Raw genomic sequence first — 14741 nt, 5'->3', positions numbered from 1 at the left:
TGAAGATGTTTCGGTATTAATAACACAAAGACAAATTAAATATTGGCTTGAACTTTTGGTTTGAAGACTGATTTAAAACATATCCATTAATATTTTGTTGATGATTTGATTATACATATGTACTTGAGCATTAGCTAAAACATGGACACAATTTCCAACGAATAAAAATGTTAAAAAAATCGTTTCCAGTGTAATGATTACAAAATGACATTGAATTGCATTGTAGTTGCAAACACGTTGCCTTTCTGAGTGTATAGTTTCATAACGATATGCGACGACAACAAGTTGCAGAAGAATAAAAAGCAAGAAAAAAATATATTCGGTGAAAATGAGACCATATTACTAAACTACCAAAGTACCTTCAAAACCCCGGTATCACAGACCTAAACCACTTGCAAACATAAAATCAAATCAAACATAGGTCATCACCAAACCTAAGATTAACTGCAAATACACCGATAAGCGTACAACAGGGGGTGATAAATCCGTTCTCAGTTCCGCCCCGCTCCCCGCTCCGCTAGGCTCCGTTCGCTCACGGTACAAGCTGTTAATTTCCGCTCGCTTGTATCGGCTGAGCTTGGCGGCAGCGGTATTATTACGCCTTCCCAACAGTTTGCGACCTGTTACATAACATCTGTTAGGTTAGTAGTTTATTAGAAATGTAAGCGATTAGCGGGATTTAAGACCTAGGTATTGCAAATCATTTCTTTCAGCTGTACGGCCGGAAAGATTTTTATATGCAGACTGAACTGATTCCATCACAAAGTCATACTTGTGAAATATGTAAACAACGATGTTTTCGCAATATCACGAACAATGAGAGTTTGACCGTAAAATTATAATATTTTACGAAATTAATTTACCAAATCGTAAATGAAATATGATGCTTCGCCTTATCATTCTTAGTGGCACCCATCGTGTAAACCTTTAGTTTACTATAACTTAATTATAAAAAGTTTGTACTCAAAATCGCTTCCCGCTACTCTTATGTGACAGAACATTGGTCATATCTAACGTTCATAGGCCGCACTGGTTGGATATTGAGGAAATGACACAGATGTTTCGGATCACATGTAATTCTAGGTATGTTCTCGAGTCTTATGGTGCATCTATTCGGTTAGCTGACTTCTGAAGTAAACCGACTGTTTGTTACTGGCCACTGATTGGAAATATGGAGACTTGAACTATATTTTAGACCGTTCTTATGTTTTTAAGTTGTTAGGAAAGGATTATGAGATTCTGCATGGTAGGGGATTGCGTTTGGTCAAGTTATATTGACGCACCATCGCTATGTTGTGTTTCTCGATTAGAATTGTATATAAATTTACTTTACTGTGTTTTTTTGGCAAATGTAAATAATTAACATTACTCTTAAACTTGCGCCGAAATGTTAGGCATTTCAAGGAAAATGAAGAAAATGCGTTTTGCGTTAATTTCCGCATATTGTACATTGTACATAGTTATAGGAGCACTAACTGGAAAATGTTATGCTTGATTTTCATTTTTATCTTTAACGTGAACTCGTCATGTAACTCCATCTATAAAAAAGACAGGTCCAAAAAAACCTAGCTTCTTACACGTAGTTTCAACACAAAGTAACATTGAAAAACCGAACCTAATTTTCTAAAATTGCACTCAAAATAAAAGCACGTAGCCTATTGCGCAGTACAAATAAATAATTCCCCAGTCGTTCTATTGCCTTGAACAGAAAACGACCTTAAAATGTTTTATTACACATTATATTGTTTGTAGTCATCTCGACGTCCCTAATATAAGGTTACAGTGAGATATAGGCTTTAAAACCGAGAGTTTGGTCTCTACACGTGCGCTGTAAATGTTAGTGGGTTAAACTGAAATATTTATGTACAAATTTTGTAGGACAAAGATTAATTTGTTGGAGCGAGTTTAAATTTTTATTTGCTGGTTTGAGAATGAATGTAGTTTTGGTTTATTATTTAAATCTGGATTAAAAAGCAGTTTCGGTGGGGCTCCAACATTTTAGCCATCAGGGACTGCAAAACCTTGCTTATCCTAACACTATTTACAAATGTAATTTCAGTTCTTTTATTTCAATTATTATGTCAGTTTTTTTTGCAACTGTCTAGTTATTCGTTCGTCAACATTCACTGATTATGAATACCAGGCGTTTCATGTCCTTCTTTATAAAAAAAAGTATTTCCATCGACTAAAACTTTTACAAAAATAAGACTACTTGGTTTTAAAATGAAATAAAACGTTTTAAACCCAGACAAAGTCACCAAACAAGTAATTACTAATTTGTGAGTTACGCCTACAGAGTCTGACTGTATCACAGTGCGTGTCTGTTTGTCTGTCACATGTCAAAACTTATGTACCCTTGTTTTAACGGAATAAGGCTTTATCACATTTTAACGAATAAACGTATCATTTCGAGGAATTTACAATTTTAACTGTCTTGTGGAAAGCAAATATATTTATATTTTCTTGTGTAAATACTTCTATCAGTATGAGGGATTATGAAGAGGCTTGTTCTGTTATATGCAGTGGGTACAATCAATTTAAATAATGAGACTGTTTTCTCACAATGTGGTACTATCTTTGTGTCGGATGTATTTTTTTGGACCCTTCATATTTATTATGATGTTCCGAGTAATTTTGATTCATGAATCTGGTGAATTTGATATTAGATGAATTTGGTAGTTTTGACTCCGGGCGTAAATTTGATGAACCAAAATTTGGTGGATAATAACAACGTAACTAAAACGTATGGCAATTGAACGAATGCCTGAACACAGCATGTAGATGATTCTGACATTCGTTCTTGTTCACGTGAATGAGTACAATTTCACAGCGTTTATAGTCACGGCATGACTTTGAAAAAGTCAAAGCGTAACAAAATATAAAACTCTATTTACAAAATGAATTACGTCTACGGAGCTTGTAAAGTATCTTAATAAATTGCATAAATTCTATAAATTTTCTCAACAAGAGGTAATGGAGTAGAGCATTTTGCGTTTTTATCTAATGAACTAGACAAGGATCGTTTAGTAAAAAACATTGAAAGTTGTATTTTTATAGACGGTTGTTTTTCTTCGGCTTGTTATGAAACTAGAGACCGTTCTAGATGATTATGAAATAGGATTAAGCTCAGAATATTGTAGTTTTAGGCTTAAGATAACCGGCTTGTTTTTTATCGTTTCTTTTACCTCCTAGGGAAATAAAGGAGGGCTTTAAGTTTGAGGTGTCTTGTGTTTATTTGCGTTATCGTTGCTGCAAAACAAATGGCCCGAATGTGTTCTAGTTTTCTCAATATTGTCTGTTAATAAAAGACGGACTTCCTGGATACACGATTAAGGTTCGAATCAATTTACTTTAATCACATCCAAGAATTTAAGAGCAGTCAGATTGACGATCGTAAGCATAGCAAAAACGATAGCTTGCTTTTAGCGCATTATTGTTCTTGGCAATTTGTATACATTTAATAACGTATCAAGCAAACACGGCTTTACAGTCTGAAAGCCATAGATATAAACCTTTTTCACATTGCATTGAAAACCTATTCAAGGCTTTTGATACGCCTACACCAGGAACGTGGCACACACAAGCTCCTTGCACAATTTATATTTTGAACGTAATTTGTCTTCTCTGTAAAGGTCACTTCCCGTAGGATTTGACAAAAGGCTTATTTTGTTTACCACCCACAATTAACTGCGTGTGTGGAAAATCGATTCTGAAATAATTAAAATTACGCAATATACGCATTTTTCCTTCTTTTTATGAGCTCACAGCCAGTTGTATCCTCTGGTCCGTAAACGATATATGAATTAAGCAACCGTTGGCGCGGTTATTTTATAGATGGGAGACCGCAAAGTGGTATTTGAACTGAGCGTCTCCGTGCTTTAGAAGACACGAAAAAGTCGGTCCCGGTGTGTGTTGCCAATTAAGATTTAAGTCGATAAGCCATGTCAAAGGGCCATTCGGGCGGCTTGAACAACTTTGACACTAGGCTGACCATTAACCATACGATATATAGATAGCTGAAAGCCTTTATTAAATATCGCCTAATACATTTTGCAACAACGGGCAATGGTGCCAAAATGACTAGCAAGCCAGTAATTAATACGCGGTCCCTTTATTGTCCATTTATATTTGATATCAACAGTGCAAAAGTTCGATAGTTAAGAAAATATATTGCCAAACACTTTTCCGTTTACTGTAAATAAACATTCTATTGTCAAAGCGGTCCGAACAAAACAAGACAAAAACAAACCACTAAGCACCAATAAAAAGGAAGCAAATTGTCAATCTAGAGCAATCACGATTCATCTTGAATATCGAGTCCATATCGAATAGACTCGGTTCATCTCGTTTAAATCAATCGATTCTCGATTCGCACCCATTAATATCGTTTCCTACCATTTTTCCGGCTGTTTCAATATTTACCTAGTTCCATTAGTGTTCCAGTTTCGGGTTTGGCGTTCCGATTATAGGTACTAGAATAAATATTTGAATTGTTTTTTGTTCTTAAGGCAATATTAATAAAAACTTCTTGATAACTTCACTAAATCCATTAAGTGAATTATCAATAAGTTAAAAGGTTTGAAAATTATCAGTAGTGAGACATTATAATGCGTTGCTAAGTGAAACTTGTAAAATAAAGTGCCATGCTACAAGATTCATAACAAATACGAAAGTTAATGTTGCACATATAAATAAAAGTCAAATTAAATATTATAAATAAATAAATCAATTTGACTCTTTAATGTCCCACTGCTGGGCAAGGGTCTCTTCTCTCAATGAGGGAAGGGTTAGCTTTGAGAACACCAAGCTGGCCAACTGCAGGTTGGGCGGCTAAAGAACTATTAGGCATGCAAGGTTGCATTACGATGTTTTCTTTCACGGTTGGAACATGTGATAATTATTTATAATACACACATAACTTCGAAAAGTTATTGGTGTGTTGCCTCGGGTTCCAACCTGCGACAACTAGCGTGGGAGATACCAACTTATAACATTCGGCTATCACTGCTTCACAAATATTACTTGTATAAAATCATTAACCCTAATACTGCTCATATAAAACAAAACAACTTTCCATTAAAGCAGACTGTTACGCAACCCCTAATTAGAGCCGAGGCAACTCGATTTCGGGCCTAATGACAAGCCTGATCGACGGTACAAGTCATCTGCCTTCCGACTGCATCGCAATGAGAATCGGAATCGAATGTTCCAGTGTCAGTCAGGATAGGACCTCTGATTTACAGGCGTTTTAGCTATTTAAGGCTTTTATGTGAGAATATCACTCAGTGATGCACTAAACATTTTTGTAGACCTACTGTGGTTCATGATAACCTCACATATGAATATTTCGGTTCACACACTTTCGTGTGATTACTCTTATATTAACTGTAAAATAGAGTCATCGTTCATAGGTCTTAAACATTTGTATTTGGCCAATCATGATTTAGGTACTATATCATAAACTAGTATAATTTTGTAAGTAGCCCTGTCTTTGCCGGAATATATTTTTGAGAACTTGCTACATCTACATTTTGAAGAGCTGTTGATAAATTTTAGATTAAAAATTAATCATGATGATAATAACGCAATGAGTTTTTAATGATCTAAACTGTGGAAATTCGAAAAGTAATTTAAAATACACAAAACAAAACGTAAGTAACAAAACAAACACTGCATTCGACCATTTCCCATAACTCTCGGCTAAGTGTGAGAAAACACAGCTGTATAAAATATACACACTTTTATCTTTCTCCCGGGATGAAAAGATTTACAACCAAGCGAATACAAAAAACACCATTATCGTCAATAATCCATCGTAAATACTGAAAAAAAAAAATGTTTTTGTTTACCATAAATTATACTATAGTGACAGAGAATCTGTGAGCAGTGATAGCCGAGAACCCAGGGATGCACCTCCCATGTAAGTTATCGTTGGTTCGAACCTGTGGCAACATACCAATGACTTTTAGACGTTTTATTTGTATTTTTTGAAATAGCCTGTTGCGGTCACCGGTCGGTAAACGATCAATGGGTTAAGTAAACCCTTGGCGCGGTCAATCTACAGATGGGTGACCGTCTAAATAATCTCAGACTAATGCAAGATAGCTCAAAGTAAAGTTGTATCGGTTTAAAATGTGTACTCCCGGTGATTCTCTCTCTCTCTATACTGTCCCACTGCTAGGCAAAGATCTCCTCCCTTAATGAGAGAATTTGTCCTTGAGTCCATCTGGCTGGCCAAGTGCAGATTAGGAATTTTGCATTTTTTTCAATATAATATGTGTTAAAGAATTCTCAGACGTGCAACGTTGCATGACGATGATTCCTTCACCGTTCTTTTATATTCTGTGGTATGGCTAGTGGTCAACCTGGTGTCAAAGTTGTTTAAGGCCTTTGACATGTCTTAACGATTGTTATCTTAGTAGAGAACAACTGGAACCGACTATTTAGTTGCCCTCCAAAACACGGCCCCAGTTCAAATACCACTATGCAGTCACTCATCTAAATGACCGCGCCAATGGTTGCTTAACTCACAGATCGTTTACCAATCTATAATCACAACTGGCTAGAAGCGCCTCACATGTACCTGTTAAATAATAGACTTTAAAAGTATAGATGAGGTACACCAAACTGTATCAAGTTAGGTTTAGTATTAGAACAGGAGTGAAACTTCCTCGTCTAACTTCTACAACTTTCGAGACCCGCAAATAGTAGATAAAATCACCGTCTGAGATTTCAGGCTGTTGCACAAGTCTGGGACAAGCTTATCGACAATTATTGTTTGAAGATAACACGGGAATCATGGAGTACGAGTACACCTTTATTTGCTTTAGAATTTAAGTTAGTCGAATGTAGAAAACAATACGGTTTCTATTAAAATTTTCTATTCTCTTTAGACATTACTATTGAAAAACTCAAGAATTAAAATTGCAATGCAAGTATTTTAACTGCTCTAATTTATTAATTACTTTTGTTTTTATATTTTAATCGAAAAATCAAATGAAGCCAATAAAGTTTGTTGTTTCCGTAAAATAATAATTTAGATAATTATGACTTTTACAAGTTAATTTAGTAGATGTTGGAAATAAGAACTAATCGTAAAACGAGGTTGAATCCCGTAACTCTATGGTGGACACCGAGATTGACACCGAAGAGTGGCCGCTCATCGATTTCATTGGATCTAGAACAGACTATTTCTTAGTGAAGTATCTATAAAATCATGCCTAGATGAACTGACATGGTACTAATCTTATTATGTCGAGGAGAAAGTCTTTTCGCATTATCGTATGCATGAACTTGTAATACAATCTTTTCTCTACACAAAAATGCTCGATATTTGGGTACCTCACGAACGAAAGAAACCCAATGAACCGTGTACTCATTTGTGATTCTTGAAGCCAAAGAGATTTTATTACATGTTCACACATACTATAATGCGAAAAGACTTTCTCCCTGACCTAATATAATAGTATATCATGCCATCAATAAGTCTATTCGAGCCACATGTGTTCGTACGTTATAATACCTGGACAAATCAAATATTGCCGTCGCTCCACTAAATCCGATTCCGAAGTCGGCGTCCGTCTACTTTTCAACTTTTATTTCCTACCTGACTGTTTCTGTGGGGACAAGACTATCGAGTTCAGTCTAAGTTACGGGCTTTTGAGGAGACGGGTTTATTTGTCATGAACAAAAACGTCAATGTATGGCTTCTTATTGAAAACTTCGTTCACGTAATTTTTTCGGAGCTTTATTAAACATTAAGACTAATGTTGCTTCAAGTGATTTACTTTACGCAACACAAGATTTGAAAATAATGAGTAATGAAAAAATATTAATTACAGCCATTACTGTCACACTTCTAGGCAAGAAGCTCCCTGTAATGAAGGAAGGGTTAGAACCTTGCTTTGTTTATGGTTTAGTTACGAAGCTGGCCCGTGTGCTTGCAATCCTTTAAAAATTCTGAGGCATGCAAGATTTAAATAAATTCTACGATCTTTGATATCCAACATTATTGTAACATTTTCATTAATTCATCTTCTCGTATATAAATCTTAACAATACACATTATCACGTCCAATTGTTCTAATTCTAACACGGAATGCTACTAAACTACACAACTAACAATGCATAAGTAACGAACCGCACATTGTAGCTACTATTTCAAATGATCATTAGCGAATAGTAAATTCTGAATTATGTCGAAATATATTCAACCCTTGATTCATCACTCTTAAATAAGTATTGGTTAGTTTAACAGGTTGAATTTTAACAGCTGATTTTAAACTTTCGCTATCTTTTACCTGTCTAGCCTAGCCGAGTCTTAGTCCTAGCTGGTTTTTGGCTAAGCCATAACACTGGGCGATGATGCCGCATCGAAAACATTTGCTACACTTGTCTTGGAGCCTTGTATTGCTGTGTGAAATCATTTTTGTGATGCGTCGTCGCAACGCGTGTTGTGGCCCTTAGTGCTCTTGATTTTTACTAGCATAAAATATTTGGCTCCCGAACCTATTTCCAATTAGAAGCATAACTACGTATTATAGTGTATATGATTGTCATTGCACAGATTACTCTAGGATTTATTCCCGTTCGAACTTTTTCCTGACGATTATAGAATTTTCTAATGATCAAAATATATTTGGGCATTAATTCTTTGACCGCAATATTTTACAGATTCTACTTATTATCTACCAAAAAAGTTATAAAATTCAATGTTAGCGCGGATTCCAATATTATTTTTTGGCGCTATCTTATCTGTTACGCACTTATGCAACCATCGCGTTCTTATCACATAAGGGTTAAACGCAGTCAGCATTATACGGGTTACCAAAACAATTTAAAGTACTTCATTTTGCGAAAAATAGACTTTAAAATAATGGATTATCATTACCATTTTGTTTTGATTCAATTCTGTAAATATTTTTGATATAGTTTTATTATTTATACTTATTTAAATGCTAGTAACATTGTAATACAATAACTGAGTAGTTTAAGCATCCCCTCCTAGGAAGCTCCAAATGGTTAAACGCCAAAGACCATTTTTTATCATAGAAGTTATAGGTACTTTAGTGATAATTTCACCTGCTTGAACATTGAAGAAAACAATCGCGTCGGAACTTATACAGTTCTAATAATAGCTAATGTCATACTCGACTGATATCCGTAGTAAATTGACAATATTACCAATTGTCAATAACACAAAGAAATCTAACAATCAAGCGGTAAAATACGAATGATAAAAAAACTCCGTTCATATAATTCCACCTTTGACTTGCGCCAAACGAAGCGAGAATCTGCGATCAAGAAGTTTAAAATCCCTTTGTGGAAACATCAATCTTGCTTTACATCCAGTTTACACTTTTGTATTTATGTTATTTGAAACCGTGACTTGATATTTAGGCCGTACAATTAGTCGTACAGCTATCAAACATTGAAGATAAACATACATACATTAGTGTACATCATCATGTCTGTTATACTTATACTCAAAGGTTTTGGTTTCGCCATCCATACTTCCATACTTTAATATTATAAATGCGAAAGTAACTCTGTCTGTCTGTCTGCTACTCAATCACGCCTAAACTACTCAACCAATTCGCATGAAATTTGGTATGGAGTTATTTTGATACCCGAGAAAGGACATAGGCTATATATCATCACGCTACGACTACAAGGAGCAGAGTACCAGTAATTAATGTTACAAAAACGGGGAAAATTTCACCCATTCTCTCTTATTGGACGCAAGCGAAGTTGCGCGGGTCAGCTAGTTTACAATAAAATTTAACTCCCATATAAGACGAAGCTAGGCTATTGCCTTATACCGAGCACGTAACTACACCCCAGCTTATATTGAAAAAAACCTAAAGTAAATTAGAAAAAACAACATCAGCTATTTACTCAATCGAGGAATCGAACGCGAGACGTTTTCAGCAGTCGTCTACAGTACCACAAAAACCACATACATAGTAAAAAACACTCTTGGCTTGTATTTATGTGACGTCATGACTGGATATTAGGCCTACGTAATTTGGTCGGGTTACCTACCCATGGGTAGGGGCTAACAATGTGATGTAAATATGCAAATTGTGAAATATGATGTCCAATTTGATAGGGTTGAGTGTGTTTGTGTAGGTGTGATGTTAGTATTGATTGGCTGGAAGTAAACAGATTTAGTTAAATTATTAAACTGGTACATTATGTACACTTACTTGCATGTAATATATTATTTTGTAACAGTAAAGGATATTTTACCGCTGTTCAATACACATTACCAAAGTTATATTCTAATTGTGTGATTTTGATTTCAGAAATACATCATTTTAATCACTTGACTGCCTCCGTGGCGCAGTGGTTTAGGTCACCACGCCGCTACCATTGCGTCGGGAGGTCGTGGGTTCGATTCCCACACGGGACAATTATTTGTGCGATCCACAAATAATTGTTTCGGGTCTGGTTGTACTTTGTGTCCGTTATTTGTATGTTTGTAAAAGTCCCCGCGACACAAGAGCAATTCTTAGTGCGGGAGTTGTCTTTAAAAAAAAAAAAAAAAAAAAATATGGATATCATTGTATTATAATTAATCAAAGAAACAAGTCCTTTTAAAATTATATTCCTGTCTCATTAAAGAATCACTTCTTATATTAAATGTTTATAGATATCTAAACAACTACATTGTGTGTACCCTAAAACTAGGTAAACAACATATAAAGTAAATGTCAATAAAACCTTAATAAAGCTTTTATTCGTCCACTTGAGTATTTTATCTATTTCTACTATGATGGATGGTACATAATTTAGTGAATAATACAGCAACTATGTAAGTTTACGACTGAGCGAATGTAAGCCAACCCGTTCTAGCCTTTTAGCCTTGCGATCGTTGAACAACATCGACGGATATAGACTGAACTATGTTATTTTGGACTTACGTAATGAATCTTGAAACTGAAACGCAATTTTCTACTTTCGGTTCTATAGTATAGTGAGCGTTTGACTTTTGAAATCAAGTAAAAAAATAGTTCCGTAGAAATACGCTAGGGGCGCTGATCAGATTTTATACAACATTTCTTCGTAGCTATTCGGCTGTCGATGGTTAATAGTGATGCATCACTCCTTCGGTTGGATTATTCACCAAACTAAACAAGTTATATGATTGAAAAGTAGTATATGGATTTGTTAAATTAGTATGAAACAAATAGATGACTCAATTTTACTTTTATTTCTCATAGTTCCTATTAGCCTTAACTCTGACTAACCACTTAATGATTGTGAGTCAACATATTAGTAATATAGTCATGCAATGTTATGACTAAAACCTTATAAGGGCGGTTACTCAAATCATTTAAAAGTATTCACGAAAGTTTATAATAAATCTAGTCTCAAACAAGACATTCCTTTTCAAATGTATCTGCTTGGGACAGTCCCATGTGGACAAAAGTGAGAGTAAGATTCAAAACTAAGCAGAGCTGGTTTTGTGATCACAAATAAATGAACATAAGTACTTCAAAACTCATTCTTACATACATTTTCGTCAGTATGGCCATTACATTTAAATAGTGACATTCGAACCAAGAACTCACCCTAGCACCAAACATGCAATTGACACAAAACAATGCTTATCAATTAATATCCCAATAAGTATTATTACTAATGTTTACTACACAAATATATGACAAAAATCTTTTGTTATTGTTCAGAAACTTCACAGGACCGTATAATCACGGCCTAGAAGAAAAATACGCCATCATAACATAAGGCGAACTTAATGACTGTATCGACCGTAGACCGCTCAAGGCCGACTGAAATTATACAGAGATTATTTACTATGAAATTATAGCTTAAACGCTGTGTGATGCGGACTTAACAATAATTTGATTCACCTCGGTTTCGTATCTATAATCGCTTGGTAATATTTTGTTTATGTTTTGCATACAATACGCTTTGTAGAACATTGTACGTTTTGCTAAGCAGTTAAATCGTGTAATCCGTAGGCTACAAGTGTTAATTTAGACTATTACTACATATTTTTTATAATCATGTATGATGGTCATTATATTGCATCAGCTTTGCTGGGAGATCTTGCGATTGGACTGTTTGGTTTCGACATTTGAATGACGGAAAAGCTATGAAATCTTATTTAAATGTAGACTACCAATTTTAATTTGGACGATAAGCCTATAACACACGCCAGAGGGTGTAGAAGCCCACAACAGAAAAACGTAGTTAGTACAGTAGCGCGATTCTGTGCAGTCTGTGCCATCAAGTATTAAAAGTTAGACATTTAAAATGTACTGCCAACATAGTTCCTACGACGTCCGTTAGAGGCAGTGAGATCAGATTTTCATACAAAAATCTCGATGACTAGCCGGTTGTCGGTAGTCAACACAGTATATTAAGCATCAAAAGCTCACAACAGTAATAAAAACAATCCTCGGAATAAAAACACTAGTCCAAGGTTGTTCATCCTTCCGCTGATTAGCGGAAAGTATAAATTACATGAAAGTATGCGGAATTAATTAAAACCTTTCACAAACGGCTCCCGTTACGGACCGTCGGCCGCGAATTTTTATTGACTTACAAACAAACCCTGTTTGATCTGACCCCACACTTTACAAATCTACAGTTAATTAATTTTATTTATTCTTTTGTAATACGCTTTTGAGAAATTTATTGGTTTTCACTTTTTGCAATAAAGGATCTGCCGTGATTTTCCCATGGATTATGGTCTGTACTAATGTTTTAATCCGGGAGTTTGCTTGTTTTGAGTTCTTATATTTCACGGAATTATAATATAAACTCGAAATTAACTCTCAAAAGTTCTTCAACAAATAAAATGTTCGTACATACATTGTTATTATCAGCTCTTTTTCCTCGAAATATGATCCCAGTAGATGATTATCTGTAACAATAAATTATTTTAGATGAGACAGAGACCGCCATTTCCAGATAATATCGTTATTGTGTCAACTAATCGGTGTATTAACAAACTTACATAACATGCTGTAATACTAGTAGCTAAAGCATGTTTCTCAGGTTTCTCCTAGACTTGTCGAGATGATATTATAGATGCAAAAAAAAAGAAATTTTGTAAATTACAAACTATCAATATAAAATTGCGCGTTAATAACAAAAATCATTAAAATCTAAACGAACAAAGACACGCGGGTCATCTAGTGACAAATAAAAAGCAAAATTGCCTCGTAAACATTCTTTAACTTTATTGACATTTTTTCTGAACAGAGGAAACTAAATTTCAAGCGAACTTAATAACTTCCTCCAATAACAAGGAAATTGTACGAATAGAATGTAATTTGTGCCGAATTCTAGGTATTTCACTCGAATATCTTGCGTTCAGTAGACAGTGTCACGGAGCTTATTAAACTAAGACTCTGCTATATTGACACTAACACGAGTTCTATCCAATTTGGTAGACTTCTGCTCTGTGGTTGGGCCAAAGATGCCGCAGCTGAGGAATGTTTGCAAGCTGCTTGATTCAATGTGACACTAACTTTAGTAGGATTTTAATTGTTTTTCTTACTTATGTTTTATTTGTATGGAGTAAAGATGAGATTGTTTTGATTTTGGGACAAGATTTTTCAGCAACAGACACGTCAATGGGTTTCAAATAATGATTGTATTTTATTGTATGTAATATATTTTGTAATGATGATTGTATTTTATAGTTCTTTATTGTCGTTTTTATGCGCAATTATCAGTGTATAAACTCACATCCTTTACAACGGTAACCCAAAATGATGTACTAAGGATTTTTTTTTTATTTCTGAGTTATATTCCTAGTATAACATTATTTATTCACCGGGTTTGATGATTTTGTATGTTAAAAGGCTGTTCCCCACGGTAAGTTGACGACATAAGAACCCTATGTTACTAATACAACACATACACGATTATACATACTACATACTCATATTAACAGCAATCCATTTTATTAACTCACATAACAGGCATAAAACAATAAAAGAACCGAATTATCACCTTTGATCAGTGTTGCTATAAATAAATTTCAATATTGCCCCTATTGCCATAAAATAAATTAGTGATATAATGGGCTTTAATTTCTTTTTTACTGCCCGTAATAATACAGCCGGCTCGAAGGTAGCTTGTCTAGGCTTTAGCTTAACCTTGTTACATGGATAGAAAAATATTTGTTACGGACCTATATTTCTTCCGACGAAAAAAATATTATCCGATTCGTAACAGTACTAGTGTTTACATTTAAATATTTTAAGATATTATAAATTTTATTTGCGATCCTTTAAAAGTCTTTGGGCAATCAAAAAAATATTTCTGTCTGCTCGAGCGGTTTATGCAACTGTTGGTCACGTTATCGTTTGAATCCCGAATCAAGTCACAGGATAGTTGTCCTGAAACCGGCGTCATTATTCTTTAGTTCCGAATATTCTCTTAACTGACATCACCCGAATCATCTGCAATTGATGAAAATAGCCTAATGCTGATTCAAATAGCTTTAGGGTTTAGTCATGGTCGTGGAGTACCAACAGCTTTGAATAACTTGAGAGTATGTTGGTTATTATAAACTAATAAACAATTTGACGTCACCATTTCTGTCGTGACCAAACACTCTTAACCTTTACTTACCTTTGATACAATGTAGTATGTAAAAAACACTTACTTTATAGAATCAGCTCATGTAGTTTTATGTGCATTTCAATAAGCTGTATCACTTTAAAAACACAACCAACAATAATACTTATCAATCTAAC

Source organism: Anticarsia gemmatalis, chromosome 7 (genome assembly GCF_050436995.1).
Source record: "Anticarsia gemmatalis isolate Benzon Research Colony breed Stoneville strain chromosome 7, ilAntGemm2 primary, whole genome shotgun sequence".
Lineage (NCBI taxonomy): Eukaryota > Metazoa > Arthropoda > Insecta > Lepidoptera > Erebidae > Anticarsia > Anticarsia gemmatalis.
Note: the sequence above shows the minus strand (reverse complement) of the source record.